This window comes from Armigeres subalbatus, unplaced genomic scaffold, assembly GCF_024139115.2.
Source record: "Armigeres subalbatus isolate Guangzhou_Male unplaced genomic scaffold, GZ_Asu_2 Contig1286, whole genome shotgun sequence".
NCBI lineage: Eukaryota > Metazoa > Arthropoda > Insecta > Diptera > Culicidae > Armigeres > Armigeres subalbatus.
The window spans coordinates 120,547-127,777 of NW_026942052.1; positions in this window are offsets into that span (position 1 = coordinate 120,547).

The following is a 7,231-nucleotide window of genomic DNA, read 5'->3' on the forward strand; positions in this document are numbered from 1 at the left end:
TTCCCTCAACTATTCGTTAGTTATAAACCTAGTATCTTATCCTCAACTGAAGTGCAGTGTCTGTCATCGTTTGACAGATCTGGGTTTGAAGAATGATCGTTTAGATGCGTGGGTTAGAAATCGTTGTGGTCTTGGCTTGAGTGAACGGGGCGTTCACGCAGCTTGAAAAAACGCTTCGTGGGTATCGGCCCTAAAATTATAACTAAAGTGTAGGGTAACCATACCCATAGTGGAGGCAGTGGGGTTTTAATGAGATTTTTCATAATTATACACTTAACGATATTTTAAGTTGATGCGTCATGTTATAAATATGCCATTGAATCCGACTTACCCTTAGGTTTCGCTTGAAAACTATTGATTTTTCTATAGAGTAGTGGAGGTAGTTCAATAGTGGAGGTATTGGGGTAAAAATGAGATTTATCATAATTATACACTTTACGATGGTTTCAGTTGATGCGTCGTTCTTTAAATATGCTGTGAAATACAACTTTATTTAACACATTTTTTTAGTTTATCTATTGGCTAAGATATTAAAGTTGTAAATTTCCCATAATTATCAATTTAAAAAATATATTTTCTTTTGTGGATCTACTAATACCTCCACTATTGGTACCGTTACCCAAATTATTTATCCTAATAAAATTTACTCCCTTGTACTTATTGTGGAGCAACTGTACCAATAGTCGTGAATCCCATAATAGATCAATAAATAGCACCACTATGAGAACCAAAACTAATTTTTCCCGCTACTAAAGGAACAGTGTACCTATTAGTGGTGCAAGCAATTTTTGGTAGTTTTTGATATTAAATAACACCAATCTCATTTTTGTAAGCAAATGTATTAGTTTATCTATCGGCTAAGATATGAAAACTGTAAAAATCGCATAATTATCAATTAAAAGAAAATGTGGATTGATTAAAATTTCCACTATTGGTACCATTATCCTAATTATTTGAAAATGAAAAAAAATACAATCAAAAAGGCTACCCATATTTACGGAGTTACCCACATTTCTTCATCAGCAAACGCATTGATAACGAAGCGTTTGTGGAAGCTTATTTGTATATAGTCCATCACTATTTAGTAGTTTCCGATTTCCGGGTATTAAAATAGGAAAGATTTATTTAAAAAGTTCAGAATAGTAAAACTGAGTCATCACATCTTACGCTCCTCTATATCTTCGAAATCTATGCATATATACTGTTTTACTGTTTGCTACTTTCAACCCAAACTGCGCCCCACCAGCCTCCAATTTCCAATATTGAACCGAGAAAATTCAAATCCGCTTCTCTTTTCCGGCATTTTTTTTTCTCCTTGCCCACATTATTCGGGTCCGCGGCTAATGTAGCGATAAATTATCCTATAATATTTATTTGTGAGCACAGATTGTTCACCAGCTCCGAGAAGCTATGTGGACGAGGAAAGAAGCTTACCCAAGAGGCAGTGACTTTATGGCCTTCAAGTACCATGAAAACTATTTTCCATTTTCAAGCGAAGGTTTTTTTTTTCATTTTCAATCTATATCAGTAGCTGCAGTGCGTTCCTAATTGAAACGATTAGTATTTTTGAAGAGTTTTTCTTGAGGTCCTACTCCTACCCCATCATAAACTAAATCATCCGAAGAGTTTTTTTTTTCTATTTCTAGGACCTATGTAAACGAATCTACAAAATAAATGTGGCTGCTCATTAAAAATTGATTTCCTGAGATGATTGCCGACTCGGGATGGACCATGTTCATTATCGTGTTGTGCTTCTTTGATAAATTGCTGATAATTAGTTTACGGGTGCGTGTTGTGTTGTGGCTGCTCTTGAATTCCAGACTAATGTGAGTGGTGGCCGAATAAATGGCTAGACACATTGTATATTGCTACCCTTGCATGATATATTGGGGAGTGCTTTACCTTAAAATGCTTTAATTATTTATCATATCGTTAAACAAGCCTGATTGATTTTTTTAAAGTTTCTTATTAAGTTAATCTTATTGAATTGAATCGAATGTCGTGATTGTTTACTTTTTTGTATGCTAAGTGAATCCTTCTGTTTCTGGGAAGAGTTCACCCCGAATCAGTCACATATTAGACGCTGCTTTATCGATATATTCCTCCAGTTGATGGGAGTGCATCCCATGCAACTTCTTCTTCTTCAACGATGCAACCATCTCGTCGACAGTTTCGACAGTCGCAATTTAGCTGGTAGTCTTCCTGCCCCAGATACAGGGCACTGAATACGTGACCAGCTTCACACAAAACGCGATCGTTTTCGTGGCGGTTCTGGCTCTACGAAGTATCTTCTGAGAAACTGGGATCTGGGAAACACATAGTGTTTGTATATCGGCGACGCCACTCGTAATGCTCTTTCTAATGCCTCCAAGTTAGACTTGGTTCACATCATCTCCCTGAAACTGGGATATAAAATATTTCTATTACTTTTAATATTTATTCATTACGATTAGATTTCAAAAACAGAATCTGATTTGCTGAAGGAATTTGCTAAGGACTTCCTGGATAATGTTTCAAAGGAATTTCTGAAAAAAAATACAAAGGGTTTTCCTGGGGGTTTTCTGAAAGAATCCCTGGATAAATGTCCAAATTAATTTCTGGTAGCTTCTCTAAAGAGTTTTTCGAAGAAATTACTGGAGCAATTTCCGACTCAATTCGTGAAGGAATAATCGAAAAAGAACCTGAAAAGAAGCAATTTCCAAAGGAACTCCTAAAGACATTCTTGAATTTCTTAAAGAATTTCTTTAGACATTTCTCCAAGAATTCCTTCGTAATTTTCTGCAAAGTTTTCTTCAGAAAATCTTCCAGATATTACTACGGAGAAAAAGCAGTAATTCCCCAAGACTAATAGAATTTTCTTCTTTTCGCTAGTATTTTCGATCGTGTGACTCTAATTTGCCACTAAAATCTTTGTAACATGTTTAAAAAAATCCTAAATAATTCAAAGAAAAATCAAATGGTAATTAATATGCGTTACACATTTAGGTTGGGTGCAAAATTGAGAAATCGTGTAAAATCTGAATCCAGTGTATTTCATCAGAACTTCATTAGGAAATTATTTTAAGAAAACCTAGAAATTTTTTTGGTGTGTGTTTAGTTTTCACCGAAAAATATCAACAAATTAACGATATTTATAAAAGTTCACGGTGACCCAAAGTCTTTGGGCATTGTTTATCATACCATTATTTTTTTCATAACAATTCTTGCATTTAAGTACAAAGAGGGGTGAAGGAAATGTTTAATTTGGTGGGTCACGTACCCAATCGTGCTCCAGCTCTAGAGAACAAGTAATCATTTTTTGCATTTGCATATCACGAGGCTAACACAATGATACTGCATGCACCATGCCCAGGGAAGTCGAAAAAATCCTACCAGACTGGAAGTCCAAATCCAACATTCATTATAGTGTAGACTTGTACTGCCCATGATCGCATATTTGTAACATTTGCATTTTGGTTGATTTTATAAATCGTTTGTCAATCCTCCCCGCAAACTCAATCATCAAACCGTACAGAATAGCACAAACCTAAATGTTTAATCTGTAAGATGAAATAAATATATGGTGTTAAATGTCTAAAATGTATAGTGAAATGTGAATTATTAAATAATGTGTATTGTTAGCAAATCAATGTAGTTTTGGCATTATAAAAGTGCGTTCGGATCATTTGGCAAAGGCGAGAAAACCAAAGAAGAAAACTCCAAACCATCCAAGGAACCCAAAACCCCACCAAACAATACCCAAAAACCAACCAGAGCCAGTGCCAATCGAAGGTAACGGCCCAACATCCTTGTATTTGGTCCTCCGAACCGGGTGTCTGAACCAAAAAACCCACACTTTGAGGATTCAATCATCGCCATTGAGAATCGCACTTATCCAAAGCACTCCTACGCCATAAATCACAATTGCGCCACTCACCTTTCTATTCGAAGACAAATATTCGCCATCGCCAAGACCCGCAGCCGAAGGCAAATTGAATCATCATCACCACCCTGTGTGAGAACCCATCACGATCGTCGTCATCTAACACCTGTTCTGTTCACTCACTGCTGTAAGCATCCAAACTCCGACGTTCTTCATCACCAACCAATGCCCGTAGACCATTATTTCATCTTCTCGGATAGTCTTAGTTCTATCGAGGCACTCCGATCGATGAAACCAGTTAAGCACGCATCTTACTTTCTTGCAAACATAAGAGAGCAGATGCGTGATTTGGTCGAAAGATCATTCAAGATTACCTTTGTATGGGTCCCATCCCATTGCCTAATCTATGGCAATGAGAAGGCGGACTCGCTAGCAAAGGTGGGCGCACAGGAAGGTGATGTTTATGATAGACAAATCTCGAATAACGAGTTTTTCCCATTAGTCCGTCAGAGTACTCTTCAAAACTGGCAAATGAATTGGTCACACAATGAACTTGGACGGTGGCTATTATCCATAGTTCCAAAAGTTTCTGGGCGAGCGTGGTTCAGAGGTGAGGACTTAAGTCGAGGCTTCATTCGCGCGATGTCGAGGCTTATGTCTAATCACTATTCACTAAATGCACATCTCCACAGGATTAAACTGGTTGATAGCAATCTATGTAGGTGCGGAGCCGGTTACGATGACATCGATCACGTAGTTTGGTTTTGCACGGAAAATGACGCGTCAAGAGTGCAACTATTGGATACCCTTGTGGCCCGAGGTAATCAACCCTTCAGGGAAGTTCGAGGTGTTTTGGGAGATCGCGATGTGGTTTATATGCAGGCCATCTATGCCTTTCTTTGCTCGTCTGACATCAAAGTCTAATACCTCATTTTTTTTCTTTCTCAGTTTTTTTTTCTTGTCTCTGTCTTATTGTTCCGTGTACTATGAAGCTCTGGCCATCCGGAAGATGCTCCCTGAAGAACCATACCTCGAGCACGACGCTACGCTACACCAGTCATGTCAAATACCCGGATGAGCAGCTGAAATACCTCAAACCTAAATCCCAACCCCGTCCGTCCTTAAATTACGTAATCTAACCTTGAGTCGCCACGAGTATCTTGGTCTATGTCCCTTCCTCGTACTAACTGCAAATAATAATGATATCAATTGTAAATATCAAAAAGAATCTCGGCTCCGTTAAGTGTTATACACGCCTGAGCCTGTCAAATAAATGCAATAGATAAAAAAAAATAATCACCAACCAATGGGCAAGGTGCCCTGGTCTGTCCAAGTAAATATACCCGAATAGAATATGTCCTGCCGAAGCTTGGATTCTGGATTTCTACTACAAATAGTGAAAGAGTAGCCTTTCCAATAAGAGTGCTCCTAGATTCAGGATCTGAATGTAATTTCATGGCAGAGCGCTTGTACCAGAGAATGAAGGTTAGGCAAAAGCGCTCGATGTTGTGGGAATCGGACAGTCATTCTTCCGACCGTTACGTCGAATCTTCCAACTACAAGTGTCCGACGTGCAGATTGGAAAATACCCGAAGGTGTAGAACTGGCAGATCCATCCTTCTTCGAATCAACTGCAGTCGATCTAGTGGCATCCAACATTTCTTCGATGTCATCAAATCCAGAAAGATATCGTTGGGAAATGGGCTCACGATGTTGAATGAGTCTTATTTTGGCTGGATTGTTTATGGTGTGGGCAATGATACCGATGCTGTAGTCCAAAAATCCTGCTACACAGCAATGGCTTCCAGTTTCGAGAAGCTGATCAACTGGTTTGGAGCTGCGAAGAATTAGTAACCAGCAACAACTATTCCCCAGAAGAGGAGAGATGTGAGAAGCGTTTCAAACAAACCCTCCACACGGTTTCGAAAATGGACGGTACACCGTGTCGTATCCAAGGAACCATGACAAACTAGTCGAATTGGGCGAGTCATGGGACATTGCGCTTCGACGACTTTTATGGTTGAAACGTAGACTGGATAGAGATCCAGAGCTACACGAGCAGTACAAGCAGTTCATGGTGGAGTACGAACAACTCGGGTTCATGCGCAAGGTGGTCGATACAGGGAAAGTGAGTTCCCTCCCAAGGTGTTTCCTTCCACACCATCCAGTCGTCATACTGGACAACACACCGACTAAGGTTAGAGTCGTATTCGATGCATGATCCAATAAACGCTCAGGAACGTTTCTCAACGATGCTTTGCTGGTGGGGACAGTAATCCAGGACGATCTACGATCAATCATCCTCCGTTGCCGTATGGTACGCATCTTGCAGGTTGCCGATGTTGAGAAAATGTTTTTTTTTGTCTTTATTATCGAGACTTTCAGCCCGAGGCTGGCTTGTCTCGTATTGTAGAAAATGTTCCGCCAAATTCTTTTCTGCCAAGACGACATTCCTCTCCAAACCATCTTGTGGCGGACAGATGAAAAATCCGAAATCCAATGGTATGAACTAACCACCGTTACTTAGGGTACCAAGCATGCTTTCTATTTGGCTATTTGAAGATAAGCAACTCCAATTCCCTATGGCATGGCGGTGAGGCCTGTCAAGAAGGACGTGTATATGGATGACGTCCTGTCTGGTACGAACACCGAAGAGGAAGCTTTGGAGCTGAGGACCCAACTTTATTCGATGCTATCCAAAGGTGGATTTTCGTTACGAAAATGGGCATCGAATTGTCCGAAAGTGGTGGAAGGTATTCCCAAGGAAAATCTAGCGATCGCCAATACCGAAGAAGTATCGTTAGACCCCGACCCATCCATGAAAACCCTAGGTTTGGTTTGGTTTCCAGGAACCGATCTATCAAATTCCGCTTTAAGGTCGGTATTCTAAATTTTGACGAGGATCTGTCAAAACGGAAGGTACATTCGATAATAGCCTCATTATTTGATCCACTTGATTTGATCGGAGCGGTGATCTTGCGAGTTAAGCTGTTCATGCAATTACTATGGACGCAATTAGATTAGGAAAGAAACCGATTAGGCTGGGATCAGCCTTTACCTCCGAAGCTGCTGGCAGAATGGCAGGCTTTTCACCATCAGCTACCCCGACTGAACGAGTTAATCATTCAACGTTGCGTTGTTTTACCAAAAGCAGTGAAAGTTCACTTACATATCTTCCAGATTCCAGATCCGGACCTTCTACACCTCCCAACGAATCGGCTTACTCAATTTCAGGTGATTCAATAAAGGATACAGGTATTTAGGCGTAGGTGGAGAACGGAGTACTTGTCGCTACTACAAAGCCGGACAAAGCGTTGGAAACCACCAGTTGAGATCACCGTTGGCAAACTCGTGGTCCTGAAGGACGAA